The sequence below is a fragment of the Oculina patagonica genome, chromosome 1 (genome assembly GCF_052425735.1).
Source record: "Oculina patagonica isolate OP01 chromosome 1, crgOcupat, whole genome shotgun sequence".
Classification (NCBI taxonomy): Eukaryota; Metazoa; Cnidaria; class Anthozoa; order Scleractinia; family Oculinidae; genus Oculina; species Oculina patagonica.
Genome location: NC_135758.1, coordinates 8,960,369 through 8,977,788, shown reverse-complemented (window position 1 = coordinate 8,977,788; position 17,420 = coordinate 8,960,369). Strand labels below are relative to the sequence as shown.

The 17,420-nt window shown below is 38.4% G+C and overlaps 2 protein-coding genes across 2 annotated transcripts in view; both read left to right on the top strand.

Annotated features, from left to right (window-relative positions):
- Nucleotides 1–16,235, top strand: part of LOC144654865 (collagen triple helix repeat-containing protein 1-like) — a 112,605-nt gene extending 96,370 nt beyond the window's left edge. The window contains exon 4 of the mRNA XM_078515109.1: nucleotides 16,127–16,235. The gene's annotated coding sequence lies outside the window, so the exon portion shown is untranslated. The remainder of the gene's footprint in view (nucleotides 1–16,126) is intronic.
- The window catches only part of LOC144654804 (collagen triple helix repeat-containing protein 1-like), a 74,825-nt gene that overhangs the window by 48,489 nt on the left and 8,916 nt on the right, over nucleotides 1–17,420 (top strand). The gene's annotated exons all lie outside the window — the stretch shown is intronic.

The window sequence follows — 17,420 nt, the reverse complement described above, 5'->3', positions numbered from 1 at the left end:
GGAAAAATATTGAAAGGATTCACTTTTCATATTCCGAAGATAATATGTCGTCGCTTTCGCAAAACACAGCGTAGGAGCTTTACTCAGTGAGATTTTCACTCGTCGATTACGTCATCAGCGTGCTCCATCGGGATTTTGAGCACGCTTACGTATACTGAATTTGATTGCGTGGCTCTGCTAGCTATGTTATAATGCAATATGTTGTTTATAAAATTTATGCGCCAGGACAACACATAACGAAAATAAAATAATTTTTCGTGAACTTAATTGATTTGCAAATGGAACGTGTGTGACGAGGACATAGGAAGCAAAATACTTTTGTACTTCTTTCTAAATGCTGTTCATGCGATTAAAGGAAAATAAAATAACAAGCTATAGAGCCCCCACCCAACCCCACCCTTTTAATTAAAAAAACGCAACGCTATGGCCACCAAAGTAACGCAACACGATCTATACATTCATTCCAATAACTACAGATTTGTTTTTTGACATTATGCCGACGACATTTTGCGCAATTAGGCATTATGCCACGTGCTGATAAGAGTAACATACCTGCTAACGATCTGAATATATTACCACAAACCCTAAAGCGCAACGATTATATATTAACATCTTAAAAGGTGAAATATCCGCTATCTTGGATACGCGCCATTTTGAACTTCTTTAATGTATTATTTTACTTCATCAAATAACCTAAAGCGAGACAAATGGAACGAAAAAACTTTAGTATCTTGTGATAGACCGTTTAACCATGGAAACATTTATGACTGCTAAAAACGTCTTGCCTTTTAAATGCAAAGTTCTCAAACACGTTTCCCTAACGTCAATATGTTCCCAGTCAAATTTTGTGTATAGTCATCTTCAGTGGCTCATGAAACACTTTCTTATTCGATTCTTTTGGACATGGAGTGAAAATTCGGATGAAACCACGTGATGGCGTTTTTTTCTTCAAAAATACCCAAACTGTACACTTCATGCCACAAACTGGCCGGTTTTGCTGGCTCTGGAGGGAAAACGTTGTGGTATTTCAAAACAAGGGCCCAAAATCGTTATTTCTCAGTAGCCTATGTAACACTTTGGTATTCGATTCTTTGGACCTGGAGTAAAAATTAGGATCACTCCACGTGATCCCGTTTTTCCAAAGAGACCCAAAATGTACATTTCAAGTCTCAAACTGACCGGTTTTACTCGATCTGGAGTGAAAATAAGCTTTAATCTGCGCTGTGGTATTTCAACACAAGGGCCCAAAGTAGCCATTTTGGGTGGCTCATGTAGCATTTTCTTACTTGATTCGTTTAGACCTGGAGTGAAAATTAGGATGATGCCACGTGATGGCGGTTTTCCAGAAACACCTAAACCGTTCATATCAAGTCTCAAACTGACCGGTTTTGCTGGAACTGGAGTGGAATTAACTTTACTCAGGGTTGTGGTATTTCAACACAAGGGCCCAAAGTCGCCATTTTCAGTGGCTCAAGTTCCACCTTCCCATTCCGTTCTATTGGACCTGAAGGGAATATTAGGATGAATCCATGTGTTGGCATTTTTCCAAAATGAATCAAACTGTACATTAAATGTCTCAACCTGACCGGTTTTGCTGGATCTAGAGTGAAAAAAAGCTTTAATCTACGTGGTGGTGTTTCAACACAAGGACCCAAAATCGCCATTTTCAGTGGCTCATGTAGACCTTTCTTATTTCGAGTAAAAACCAAAGATGAACCCACGTGATGGCGGTTTTCCAAAAACACCCAAACTGTACCATTCTGGCCTTAAACTGGAAGGTTTTTCTGGATCTTGAGTTAAAATAGGCTTTAATCTAGAAGGTGGTATTTCAAAACATGGGTCTTAAAATCGCCATTTTCAGTGGCTCATGTAGCGTTTTCTTATTCAATTCTTTTGGACGTGGAGTGAATATTATAATGAATCCACGTATTGGCATTTTTTGCAAAATGATTCAAAATGTACATCTGAAGTCTCAAACTGGCCTGTTTTGCTGGATCTGTAGTGAAAATAAGCTTTAATCTAAGTGGTGGTATTTCAACACAAGGGCCCAAAATCGCCATTTTCAGTGGCTCATGTAGCACTTTCTTATTCGTTTTTTTTACCTGAAGTTAATATTTGGATGTATCCACGTGATGGCATTCTTGCAAAATGACCCAAGCTGTACATTTAAAGTCTCAAACTGACAGGTTTTGCTGGATATGGAGTGAAATATCTTGAACCTACGTGGTGGTATTTCGACACACGGGCCCAAAATCGCAATTTTGAGTGGCTCATGTAACATTTTTTTATTCGATTCTTTTGGTCCTGGAGAAAAAATTAGGATGAATCCACGTAATGGCGGTTTTCCAAAGACACCCAAACAGTACATTTGAAACCTCAAACTGGCCGGTTTTGCTGGACCTGGAGTGAAAAAAAGCTTTAATCAACGTGGTAGAATTGCAACACAAGAGCCCATGCCAAAGTAGTCATTTTCAGTGGCTCATGTAGCACTTTCGTACTTGGTTCTTTTGGAGCTAAAGTGCGATGAATCCATGTGAAGGAATTCTTCGAAAATGACTCAAATTGTACATTTGAAGTCTCAAACTGATCAGTTTTGCTCGATCTGGAGGGAAAATAAGCTTTAATCTACACGTGGTATTTTAACACAAGGCCACAAAATAGTCATTTTCAGTGGCTCATGTAGCACTTTCTTATTAGGTTCTTTTTGACCTGAAGTGAATATTGGGTTGAATCCACGTGATGGCATTTTTGCAGAAAGACTCAATCTGTAGATTAAAAGTCTCGAACTGATCGGTTTTGCTTAATCTGGAGTGGAAATAAGCTTAAATCTACGTGGTTGTATTTCAACTCAAGGACCCAAAAGCGCCATTTTCAGTGGCTCATGTAACATTTTTTAAATTCGATTCTTTTGGTCCTAGAGTAAAAAATTAGGATGAATCGACGTGATGGAGATTTTCCAAAAAAACCCAAACTGTACATTTTAAACATCAAACTGGCCAGTATTGCTGGATTTGGAGTGAAAATAAGCTTTAATCTACGTGGAAGTATTATAACACAAAAGCCCAAAGTAGTCTTTTCAGTAGCTCATGTAACACTTTGTTACTCAGTTCTTTTGGACCTGGGATGAATATTAGTATGAATCTATGTGATGGCATTTTTCCAAAATGTCCCAAACTGTACATTCGAAGTCTCAGACTGATCGGTTTTTCTGGATCTTTAGTGAGAATTAGCTTTAATCTTCGTTTTTTTTTTTTTCAATACAAGGGCCCAAGGTCGTTATTTTCAGTGGCTCATGTAGCAGTTTCTTATTTGGTTCTTTTTGACCTGAAGTGAATATTACGATGAATCCACGTGATGGCATTTTTCCAAAATGACCCAAACTGTTCTTTTGAAGTCTCGAACTGACCCGTTTTGGTGGATGTGGAGTGAAAATAAGCTTTAATCTACGTGGTGGTATTTCAACACAAGTGATCAAAAATCATCATTTTATCGTGTTTTTCTGTAAAACGGTCAAAACGTACAAAGGCTTGATGAAACTGAAATAAGAAATCCAGATCTTTTAACAAAATCGCTGAGCTCACCTCAAAACCAAAACAAAATTTTAAATGTGCAAACTCCAACATTACATTTTGGAATAATATACAACATTTAACTAAGATATCGAAAAAGGTAAGCAAGAGAATTGTCGATCAGGATCAAAACTTGAGTGCAACGGCCAGTTGAAGGGGTATGCCATTTTTGACTTTAGTGAAACGCTCTTCCATACTTTTGTGAGTTTTGTTTATCTCTCGAGCCCTGTGAAGTACGGATTTTTAATGTGCAGCACTGTACTGATTTACTGAATGACATATTTTCACACTCTTGTTTGATCCCTTTAAACATTGGCAATTTTTTTGTAGTGACAATACTCTATACTTGCTTGCATGGGGTTTAGAGTAATAACTTTTTAGCGGAGCTCCCAGCGGCCCGCAGGGCCGCAGAGCAGAGCCCCATACCCATAGAAAATTAACAGAACCATGAATTTGAGTTTTCATGGTCATCATGGCTAGCGGCACGGTTCGCGGGCGCGTACGACGTACGTCGTGCAACATGGCGGCCATAGTCATTCGGGATTTTTAAAAGGTCTTAAACCGAAACGAGGCTTTGTTTTTGGCGCGCTTTCCGATCCGCGGCTTTCCGCGGCGACACAACCGATATGTCACGTATAAAACTACAGCAGTCTACAGTGTTTAGATGAAGAAACGGTTTGGGAAACCTTTCTTTCTGCATTTTTCAAGTGTTTTTGGAGGAAAACTTTTTCCCTACAATTTTTCAAGCATTTTTGGAGGGACATTTAAGCATAAAGCTGAGTATCTATTTTTCATTGTTGAAGAGCTGCAAGCTGCTTTTGGCGTTGCTTAAAAATTATTCTAATTTTGAAATATATTGCCGTAAGTTGATTTTTTTTGGCCGTCAATAAAGTCGAATCCTAATCCTTTGCCGTGAGAGTTTATTTCTTATTGCTGTGAGTTTATTCCGACTTTTAGCCTTACATTTTCTCGGCGGAAGAAATTCAATACAGTATAAGTGGCGTTATTCGAAGTGCTAAACGACGACAAAGCAAAACCTCGAACAAAATAAATTTAAACTTTGCACACGGTAAGAAATAAAAGATAAGTTTTAAATTTGCGTACGTGACTGAGCAACCCATTTCAGTGCGCCGATGTTAAGACAAATAAAGGAAAGTAAAGTAAGACGGGAATATGCCCACAAAATATATTGACGTCATTTTGTATAAAGCAAAACGATAAGAGAATTGTAAAACTATTTTCTATTCTTAGAAAGCAGAGAATAGACTCTTAATTTTTATTCTGGCCATGAGTTGTATCAAGCAAAACAGTAAGTAGATCGTAAAACTATTTTCTATTCTTTAGGAAGGGCTGGAGAGAATAAACTCTTAATTAATTTTTAGGCCATTAGTTGTTCTGCCTCGAGATTATGATGGATTTATATTTATCTTGCACCTATGGGCCAGCGTATACATTAAAGCTTTGACCGCATATTTATCAAAATGAAAACATTGTTACTCCAGCAAACAAATAAATAAATAAAGGGTAGCTTCGCTTTTAGGCTTGCCTAAATCTATATATTACTAGATAGTTCTGTTAAGGAACTCAAATGAACTAATTTTCACTTTTATTTTCCTATACGACGGTCAAGGGTAATTTGGATAAGTTACAACCCTTATTTTACTCTTCTTCAGACCTTTCAGTTATAACAATATCCCATACTTGCTTGGGGATTAGAGTAATTAATTTGTACTATATAGTTCAGTGTAGGAACTCAAATGAGCTAATTTTCACTTTTATTTTCCAATACAAGGGTTTGGGCAATTTCGAAAAGTTACAACACATATTTTACTCTGCCTCAGACCTTCAACTCCATTCAAATTCGGTTGGTTTATACGCCTTAACCGTGCTCAACTGAACAATTCGAGTACACCACTTTGGTAATAATATCTCCTGCGTCTTAAAAAAAGCTGAATATGTTGATTTGAGTTTCAAAATAAATGTAAAATGTCTGATGGTAAGAATAATGGATAATTCAATCATTAATTCGGTCACTTTCGTTCTCCTGATACTGGACACCCCTTTTATTCCAGCTACATTAACCCTATTCAGTCCGTGAGGCGAATCGACTGAAAGGGCAGATTTGCTCCCTATTGACTTTAGGGTTTACAGTCTTTTTCTATCAAACCAAACATTCTAATATGTTTTATTGCCCCCCACCCCATTTATTTAAAAAAATGCCGTCATCAGTGACAACCTAACAATTATCCAATCTAAAAGTATATGGAACCCTATATTTAACAATTATTCGCCGAAGGCGAAGTGAATATTGTTGAATAATCCCCGAGACGAAGTCGAGGGGATTATTCAACAATAATCACTGAGCCTGAGGCGAATAATTGTTTTAGTATAATTTTCAGAGGTGAATATCAAAAACTGCAAACTAACAATAGAAAACACGAAAACAACAAACAGAAGTGCTCGCTTGCATATGTGTAAACCAGTTTAATTCATCGATTGAAATCATAATTTACACTCAAGTTTTAGCAATAAAACGGAACAAAACAAAAAAAAGGTAGATATCCGGTACCTTTGTTTAATCGTTGGTGACTTCTGAAGAATTGTGTGAATCCTCTCGAAATTACTAGCTCCAGTGAGAAGAGAACTAAATAATGTTTTGACAGTCGATCTGGCTGAGTACATGGCCGTGTGCGATCTCCAAAACCACCATGTTTACGATCAATTCTATTGCCTTGAAAACCATCTCTTGAAAATATTTTCGGTCCAAAAGCCTTGGTAGTAAATTTGCAAAATTCCCAATGTTTCAAATATCCAGGATTTGGAGTGATTTCTTTTAAATGAGAGAAATTTTCATTCAGCAAATGTCGCCATGTTCACTGGCCTAGATGGCAAACGTGGCATGGCTTAGTAGCCAAACCTTCAGATGCCATATTCACCGCCTAGCGCGGTAAATATTGCGACATAGTCCGAGCTTCTCGACCAATCAGAATTGAAGTCACCTCTGGAAATTTTACTAATTATTTTTATGTGCTGTGTATTTGCCAGAAAACTTTTCTCGTCTGCTGCGCCAATTTTTACCGACCAGGTTTCTGGTCGGCGGTGTGGCGGGGGTGTGGCAGCAGTGATCTCCAATCAGAAACCGTCAAATTGTATTACTTCATTTCCTGGGAACTGCCTTGATCGTTTGGTCGCTCATGAAGGAATGTTTGTAAAATTGCGAGCGAGCAAGATGAATGTGCGAGAAGCTAAAGGTTTCGGGGTAAATGATCTTAGTTTTAACGGAATCAACGACAATTAGTCACGGTGTATGTTTTGTGGACGAGATGTGTTGATGACTGTGCCGACTGGATTACGGACTGAATTAGTGTCACCTTCCTCGTCACGCCGGCGAGTTCTTAAAAATTCTATATCTTTTTAATCCCGCCTGCCAGCAATGCATATGCCACGTCAACATCAATAACCATGAACAAGAGATAAACTAACAATTAAGCATCCTTGATGTTCACCTTGATGCTCCTTACTGGAGCAGTTCAGCGTCTTCTGCAGGAATTTGGACGCATTAAAGGTCCCGCTGTTGACCAATCAGAGCCATTTCCTGGCGGCAATAAGAACCTGCCAGCCTTTAAATTCGAATTCATAACGCAAGATTCTACGAGTACGGAACTGAAGAAATTAAAATGCAACAAGTCCAGTGGCCTGGATAACATCCCGCCGCGACTTCTCAAGGATTCCGCTACTATTATTGCCAAGCCGCTGACTAAAATCATTAATGCTTCGCTAATGACAGGAGTTGTCCCTGACGAATGGAAGCGTGCTAAGGTAACGCCAGTGTTTAAAAAAAGGGAAAAGAAGTGAGATGGATAACTATCGTCCCATCTCTGTATTACCGGTTGCTTCCAAGATCTTAGAACGGGCGGTGCATCGCCAACTGTATCAATTCCTCACTGAAAACAAAATACTAAGCCCTTATCAGTGTGGCTTCCGGAAAAATCACTCCACTGAGTCAGCAGCAATATCCTTTACAGATACGATACGACGGGGTATGGACCAAGGACTCCTTACTGGCGCAGTTTTTATTGACCTACGTAAAGCTTTTGACACTGTGGATCACGAAATTATCGTCTCTAAGCTTAATGCAGTTGGAATTGCTGAAACCGAACTAAGCTGGTTTAAAGACTATTTAAGAAATCGTACTCAGCAAGTCAGCATTGAGAATGAATTGTCCCAAATTAGTAACATTACATCAGGAGTACCCCAGGGATCGATACTTGGCTCCTTGCTGTTCGTGTTACTTATAAATGATCTCCCTACACGTTTAAAGATCTGTGGCTCATTAATGTACGCTGATGAAACCGTTCTTTTTCACTCAAGTAGGGATGTGCATGCAATTGAAAAAGCTCTGAGTAGTGATCTTGAAGTGGTCGAGAACTGGCTAGGTGACAATAGCCTTTTCTTAAACAAGACGAAAACAGAGCGTGTGCTATTTGGAACAGCAGCTAGACTGAGCTCTGAAACCAACTTCTCTATCTATGTCTCGGGAGATCTCATTAAGCGTGTGTCAGAATATAAGTATCTCAGTGTCGTCTTAGACGATGCCCTCTCGTGGAATGCCCATGTTAAATATGTTTTGGGCAAGGCTGGCAAGAGATTGGGCATGTTGAGTCGAATAAGGTCCGATGTCACCACAAACACTGCAAATATCATCTACAAGTCATTTATTATACCAGTACTTGACTACTGTGACACGGTGTGGAACTGCTGCGGGAAGGTCAATTCTGATCTCATAGAAAAACTGCACAGGAGGGCTGCACGACTGATCGTAAAACATCATAACAGTGATGAGGCTCTTAAGAATCTAGCTTATGAGACGACAAAGGAAAGACGCCAGAGACATGTTTATAATTTAGTTCGTAGGTGTATCAATGGAAAAGTCTCCCAATTTTTTAAAAATTATTTTACTTTTAATAGAGATGTAGCACTAAGAGAAACAAGGCAGGCTGACTTATTGCATCTGTCTAAAGTACGGACAGAAGCCGCGAAAAAGTCTTTTTATTATTCCGGTTGTCAAATTTATAACTCTTATCAAAATAATATGTAATTTTTAAATCTTTCGATTGTATACAAATGTAACATAATTTTAGCTTAAATCTTAGTACTCTTATATATTTTAATCTTTTTAACTTCCATTTTAGGTACACTGTAAGGCTTTTAGCGACTTTTTACTTTTTACTTTTTACTAGGGCCTCTATTGATAACAGTTTTTATTGTAAAAGCTGATGGAGTAACCCTATTTAAATAAAGGCTTTCTTCTAAAATTGCTATAAAACTTCTGATAAAATCTGTCTCCTTCAAATTACCTTATTGTTACTTATTTTCGCGGGACTTAATTTCACGATTTTCGTGATTTTCGAAAAATCGCGAAATTAAAGACCCGCGAAAATAGGTTCGCGCGAAAAATAACGATGTGAACTTTAATACCCTTCTATATACAGTCAACTCTCGCCTTGCGGACACCCCGCTATTGCGGACACTCGCTATTACGGACAAAATCCAGATCCCCGGCGAATAAGGTTCGACTGGAAATGACTCCCGCTATTACGGACTCTCGCTATAACGGACACTAAACGACGCCCCGAGCGTGTCCGCTATAACGAGAGTTGACTGTAATTCGTTATGATTAATGAACGTTGCCATCAGTTTACCACATAATTATTTTGGTACAGTCGTCAAACTAGCTCACTTTGTTACAAAGAAACATGTCAAACTGTTTTAAGTTTCGTTTTGTTATATGGTTTTGTTCAGTGTCATTGGAAACTATTGCTGTGGAAAACTAACATCAGTTGTGCCAATTTTGAGACTTCCTGTTTGTTAATGCAGACCAGTGTTTTGACAATTTTTGCGAAATTTAATTCCTTTAAGCGCATTTTTTTTTTACCAAATCGCGAAATTTAAGTCCCGCGAAATACACCCGTTCCATTATCGAGAAATTAAGTTCCTGCGAAAAAAAATATTAAGCAAGGTAACTCAAAGTAGAGCGAGACAAAGAAAAATAAATGAAATAAAATAAACATAATAAAAACAGAAATACCGGTGGCTTTACAACCGGCAAAGGAAACAAAAGGAAGTTACTTAAAGTCAAGATATCTAAGCAACTCTAGTAATTATAATTTCGATTGCAAAGGTTGAGTATACTGTTAGTCGAAGTCGACCTGTGATCTGTTCCGCAATTTTGGTTTATGAATCTGCTGTTTTAAGCCAGCGGGCTTATAACAAACACGTGACATTGTTTTGGTTTATGTGTTGTTAGGTGCAGTACAAGTTTTATACTTTCGGTTACTCTGAGTTGATATTAGAGAAGCAGGAACACATTTCAGAGTGTCAATATGGCGTGAAACACACACCGAAAACAACACGAGTTACATAAAGACTACTGCTCAGAAAATATATCAACAAAGAATCGACGAACGAGGAGTCTGGGCACGATGCATCGGTGAACGGACGTGTGTTTTCGAGCTCCGTAACACTCAGTATTTCGCCTGTTTCAGTGGCCCGTTCTCTTAAGTCACATTCTTTTATTTAAGTTGGTTTTTTGAGGAAGAACAATGGGCCCGAAGAAAAGTCCCAAGAAAGCGGCCGAAAAGAAAAGAGCTAGACCAAGCAGCTCTACAGGTGACGAACTTAATGGCGACGACGAAGGCAGCCTGTACCTTGAACTCTTGGACCTGATAAAAAAGCTACAAGATGAAGACAACGCTAAAACTATCCAGATCAACAACCTCCAAACTAAACTAGACGAAGCGTTGGACGAGATTTCCTCGCTTCGCTCGAAGGTAAATGAGCTTAAAAGCTCGCTCGAGTTCACGCAAAGCCAACAGGACGAAGCCAAAGAAAGGATCGACAAATGTGAAGAAGACCAATGCAGGCAAGAGGACGAACTTGTCCGACAGAGTATATATAGTAGGCGATGGAATCTTATCTTCCATGGTATCCCCGAAACAGAGGGGGAAGATTGTTCGAAGTTAGTCACGCACGCGTTGGTTGCGAATTTGAAACTTGAAGAAAAGAAAGCGAAGTCATTCATGTTCTGTGGCACCCATCGCCTTGGAAGAAAAAAAACTGGAAACTCCAAGCCAAGGCCAATTATTGCACGCTTTACATGCCGAGCAGACAGGGATTTTACCTGGCGACAGCGCTTTAATCTCAGGGACTCTGCGGTAAAGATTGCGGAAGACCTGCCCCACAACGTACGCGAGATTCGGAGGGATATTTTAATCCCAGCGCTTAAAAAAGCAAGGGAAACCGAAGGCACCAAGGCGGCGATCATTGGCGACCGGCTACTAATCAATGGAAAGAAATACACGTTTGACAAGATTCCTAAGAAATGGCGATCGAATGTTGCTCAACATCAAGACAAGTAGGTACTATACGAACAGTCCTTTACAGGATCATTCCTCACAAACTTGCTAATTTCGTCTCGTATCCTTTGAACATTAGATTATTTTCTTATTTTTGTTGCGGAGTCTCGAATTAGCATATTAATCTTGCTTTCCGCTTTGCGCTTAAAGTTACGATCATTCCGCACGCCCATTACTCTTAAGTTCTGTTTTAATTACTGTAGTAATTATGTTAGTCCTGCGTAAGGTTCAGGTATACGTGTTAATTATCAATGGCTATTGTCCACTTTATTATTTGTTCCTGTTTTTTTCGTACAAGTTGTTTATATTGTTCATAATAGGTGTATTATTAGTGTCTCTATTTAATGGCTGCTATGTTTTGATTGAGTGGATTCTAAAGCAGGGTAATTGTTTTCACCATCACACTTCTTAAATATATGTTCTTTGAACGTTAGAGGTTTATCAGGGGAAGCCAAACGTCGAGAAACTTTCAAATGGCTAAGAGAGAAAAATTTCCAAGTTTTCTTTTTGCAAGAAGTGCACTGCACAAATGAAAAACGAGACCTGTGGCAAAACGAATGGGGCTATAAAGCACTCTTCGGGTGCGACAGTAGTCGAAAAGCCGGTGTGGCTATTCTATTTAAAAACAATTTCGATTTCATATTAAACAAGGAATATATTGATCCAGGAGGCCGCTTCATTATCCTAGATATTAAAGCCGCGAACCTGAGTTTCACGTTAGTTAATCTGTACGCTCCAAACAAGGATGACCCTAGTTTCTTTCAAAATATTACAAATCGAATGCGTGATTTTGATTGCGACAATATTGTCATAGGCGGAGACTTTAATTTGGTGTTAAATGTAGAGTTAGACAAACAAGGAGGCAACGCTAACACCTATCATAAGAAGGCTTTGGCTGAAATAAGAAAAGTTCAAATAAATCTCGACGTAGGCGATATCTGGCGGGACCGAAATCCGCTCACGACGCGATACACCTGGAGAAGACGCAACCCCGAAATATCTTGCCGTCTTGATTTTTTCCTGATCAGCTGCGGGCTATATGGCAAAGTAACGAATTCTGACATTACTCCTGGATACAAAACTGACCATTCTATGATTACCCTGAGCCTAGGTGTCACTGAAAATCCCAGAGGTCCCGGCTTATGGAAACTGAACACCTCCTTTTTAGGAGATGTAGATTTTACACACCGGGTCAAAACAGTTATCTCCCAGACATGTGAAGATTACAAAGATGACAACAATGTCGATGATGCTTTGTTATGGGAGATGATTAAACTTAAGGTAAGAGAAGCTTCAATTTTTTATGGAAAGGAGAAAGCTATTTCCAGACGTAAGGAGGAGGACGATCTGCATGCGAAGGTGGCATACTTGGAGAAAAAAGTTGAAGAACCCATTCCCCCTCAACTGAAAGAAGAACTTAGTCAACAATTGAGTGAGGCAAAAGAAAGCCTAGAAAAAATCTATGAATATAAAACTAAGGGATCCATCTTGCGGTCTAAAACTCGGTGGTACAACGAAGGCGAGAAAAACTCAAGCTACTTCTTTAACTTAGAAAAGCGACATTTTAAACGTAAGGTTCTATGCCAACTTCGCCAAGCTGACAACACAACTTTAACCTCCGATCACGACATCCTTCAAGAATGCGTGAATTTCTATAGTGATTTATATAGTAGTAGAACAATACAAAACAACAAGGAGGACTTGGATTTCTTCCCAAGAGATAATAGTGTGAGACTTGATGAAGACTGCAAAGACTCCTGCGAAGGCCTTCTAAGTGCCAATGAATGCTTGAGTGCCCTTAAGACAATGGAATCAAATAAATCCCCAGGCTCAGACGGTTTCCCAGCAGAGTTTTATAAATTCTTTTGGAATGACATCTCTACTCTTTTTGTGAATGCAATCAACTGTTCCTTCCAAAAGGGGCTATTATCCGTCACCCAGAGGCAAGGTATAGTTTCTCTTTTACCGAAGAAAGACAAAAACCCCATTCTCCTAAAAAATTGGAGGCCAATCACTCTTCTGAATTGTGACTACAAAATTGCAGCTAAGGCGATTGGAAATCGAATTAAACGGGTACTTCCAAAAATTATTGACAATGACCAGAGCGGCTTCCTAAAAGGACGCTCCATCGCTGAAAATATTTTACTAATTGATGGAATAATAAACTTTGCGGATAATACGAATAAACCCGGTCTCCTGATGTTTGTAGACTTCGAAAAGGCGTTTGATTCGATCGAGTGGTCTTTTATAGAACGAGCTCTCATACACTTCGGTTTCGGGCCCTCGCTGGTGAACTGGTTCAGGCTTTTCTACAAAGATGTCTCCAGCGCCATCCAAAACAACGGTTGGGTCTCAGAGCATTTCATCTTAGGTAGAGGGGTCAGGCAAGGCTGCCCGATGTCCCCATACTTGTTCATAATAGCAGCTGAGATACTAGCCAATTTTATATGAAGGGATAAAGACATAAAGGGGTTTGAAACGAATGAAGTAGAACACAAACTAAGCCAATATGCCGACGATACAACCTTAATACTCGACGGTTCTGAGGGCTCATTTCTTCGTGCAGTTGCAGTCTTGGACGGATTTCACATAATCTCTGGGCTCAAGGTGAATTACGAGAAAACAAAAGTGCTATGGGTGGGTTCAGCAAAAGAAAGAGAACCAATAAAATGTGACAAATCGGAAATTTCCTGGGTGAAAGGAAAAGTATTTGCACTTGGAATTTGGTTTGCAACAGACAGGAAGACAATGCTCCGCTGCAATTACGAGGTAAGGATCAAAAAGATAGAAAGTGTAATTGAATCATGGCAGTTTAGGAGGCTCAGTTTAATCGGAAAAATTACCATCATTAAAAGTCTCCTGGTTTCCCAACTGGTCTATATTTTAACGCCGCTAACCACCTCCGTAGAAGCATTACAAAAAGTCAATAAAATGTTTTTCGATTTTCTCTGGGATGGTAAAGGAGACAAGGTTAAAAGGATATTTATAACCAAAGATTACAAGGAGGGCGGCCTAAAAATGATTGATATAAACAAGTTCAATCAATCTCTCAAAGTCTCCTGGATCCAAAAATACCTGGATCCGACAAATGATGGGAAATGGAAATTTGTTTTCGAGGACAGTCTTAAAAAGCATGGAGGAAGGGATATTTTCACCTGCAATCTTCACAAAGACGACATCCCCACGTTAGGGGTCTGTAACCCCTTCGTCCAAGAGGTACTGGAAGCCTGGGCAGAGTTACATTTTACGGATGTCACTGACATCACTGATGTAAATGTTGGTGACCAGATCATCTGGTACAATTCTCTTATTCGAATAAACGACCGACCCGTTTTCCATAAACATTGGTTCAAACACGGAATTTGCAAAATTTCCCACTTATTGGACGAGAATGGCACCCTGCTTAGGTACGACGAGCTGAGGATTAAGTTCCCCGAGCTAAAATGGTTTGAATCATTTGCCGTTCTTTCAGCTATAAGGTCATTTATAAGGAAGCTACATAATCCTCAGACGCCAGACAATAACATTATGAAAGGAGTATCTTTAGCTGATCTTACCTCTAAGAGTAAGATCAATCATTTTGTGTATACCTCTCTTTTAAAGAGAGAAAAAATCCCACCCATTGGAAGCCAAGTAAAATGGCTGAGAGACCTTCATGTTCAGAACGACTGTGAGGTAGACTGGAAAGTAGCATACACAATTGCTTTTAATTGTACGGCGTCCACCAAATTAAGAACCTTCCATTTTAAATTCTTACATCGGAGGATTGCCACGAATGATTTTCTGCAGAGAATCAATCTTATACCTTCAAATAAATGTTGCTTCTGTGCAAAACAAACAGAGACTATCATCCATCTTTTCTTGAACTGTCCCATAACGCAATGTTTTTGGGAAGATATTAAACAATTTCTCTTTCAAAAGGGCTTTGGGACTGAGTTTGTTCTCACAGATCTCCATTTGATGGGGCTGTTAAGAATCCCGACTAACACAGCCGTTGATCTTGTGCTTCTAATTGCGAGATATCATCTTTACTCCCGGAAATTAGGCGGAGCGCCTCCTTGTTTGTCTGTTTTCTTGAGTAAGTTGAATTCCATTATTCAAATTGAAAAACAAATAGCTTTGCATAGTAATCGTTTGACCGCCTTCACAAACAAGTGGAAGATGTTTCTCTGTTAATCTCCTCTACACTTTTTTCCCTATAAATTATCTCCATGTTTTATCCGTTTGATTTATCCACCAATCTAGTTTCTGTAAACCAAGTGTTGGTTTAGTTTTTTTTTCAAATGTGAAATTTATTTATAGATCCGTCTAGCCATTATGTAGTTTTTTTTTTTTTTTTTTTTTTTTTTTTTTGAAAAATTTAATCTAGTCGACTGTTTCCTTTACTAAGTAGTTGCTGTAGCGTCATTGTTATTTGTATATATGCATAGTTTTTCTGCTGTTTTTTTTTTTTTTTTTCCTTTTTGCACTGTAATTGTGGCATGAGGCATTGTTAGTATCACTGAAAGCATAGCAAAAAACAAAAGAAAAAGAAAAGAAAAAAAAAAAAAGAGAGAAATATATATGTAGATTTAAATAAGTAATAAGCAAATACAGTATTGTAAATTAGATAGTATTGTAAGTTTTGTAATGTTAATATGGTAGGTAACACCAGTATTTTATTAGGATATAAGGTATTGTCAGTATTGTTAACAATGTTTTCTTGTACTGTTAGTAACTGTAAGTAATGTAGTTAATGTTAGTATTGTAAGTAATGTTAGTTTTGTTTAAGTAATTTGTGGTATTGTAAGTATTGTTAGTATTGTAAGAAAATTTGTTGTTCTCAATAAAAAAAAAAAAAAAAAAAAAAAAAAAAAGAATCGACGAACAGCGAAGCGGATAAATGAACGTTAAGTCCAGCAGCCAACCCAGTTTCGTCGCTAAAATATGCTTCACCTCTGGTAAGTATTGTAGCTTCACCAGTTTTATCTCCTCGAAGGAATTCTGTCACGCGATCGATATTTTTGCCTTTGCCGTATATAAATTTGGAAGTGCGGTAACTTCTCATCGAATAGGTGACCTTTTACAGTTGGAGTTAACGTGACGTGCATGTACCTAACTTGTGTAAAAAATGGAGCGATGAAAGTACCTTGTAATATACAGTTAATATTGATCACTGCTTTGACGAGCCTGTTATGTCTTCAGTTAATCATTTATTTCTCTGTAACTCCGGCTCAAGGTCCTAGGAAACATTAACGGGAAAATGAATTAATATATAACTGAAATTGAAATGCGACTCTGTTTATCTGCACAACTACATCCCTCAAACTCCATCGAATTGATTTCTCAAGCAAATTTCCGCCATGTCTATCGGTCTTCTGGCCAATACAGTTCGAAAAGTAGCCGGTGGAACAAGTCGCGAGCGAATCTTCCATCCACTCAAACCGTTATATAGCAAAAATTGTTAGTTTTTAGTATATCAAACATATAAAATGAATAATTCCGTTTTATCATTTTGTTTGCAGAGGTATCGCCTGATAAATTTACACTTTGCGCACAATAACCTTTCTGACAATGTTGACAATCAAAATGTCAAATAAATCAAACATACCACAAAATGGAAAGTATTTATATCGACCATATTGAAATTCAGTAGTCAAAATATTGGATACTTTTCATCAGGGATGAAACAAAACACAAATTAGACGACTAGCCAACGGAGCTAAACATAACTACGACTTCCTAAATACCAACTCTGTCTTGGTATGTTCATAATTCCGTGAGACGGTTGTGTCAAAAATCAAATTGTCTTACTCTCGATATTTTGATAGTGAAGGACAAGTATTCTTTAACTTTCGACAGTTTATCCGAACACGAAAAATCTTCATAGCTGTCATTGGTGGAACAAACAATGCCTTTCATGTCTCGATGTTCAACAGGTCACAAAATTTAATGCTCAAGCTAAAGGCTTCGAATAACTTTTGCGGACTATAAACTGAAGAAACTGTGGGTTGTGCGCTGCTCTGGCAGTTGGTTGCTCTACTCATCAATGAAATTGAAAGAAGTAACGCAAGTGCTGTTATCCTTCCAAGGTTAGTCTTCATATTTTATAGAGAGCGAAAGTTGGCTTCTCTTGCAGTTTGCTTTATCGAGTTTAAAACTCGGCAATAACGTTCTAAAATGATTCATTCGCGTTGAATCTACAAAACCTTTTTTCATAGCGGCTGGCTTATAGAAAATCCGAGAGGTTGTTAATTTCTTTCGTTTTGTTTGCTAACTGAATCCGCGAGGAGTTGATGGGATCGGATTTTCGTTAACTGAGCTATATAAAATTAAATTAAACTGGCCTCTAAATCAAAACGCCAGGAATCCTGAAAGAGCAAGATAACTTAAGCGTTAGTTTGATCATTCCACTGTTTTTCGATTTCAAAAACTGTTTTGCTTTATTTATTTTAAT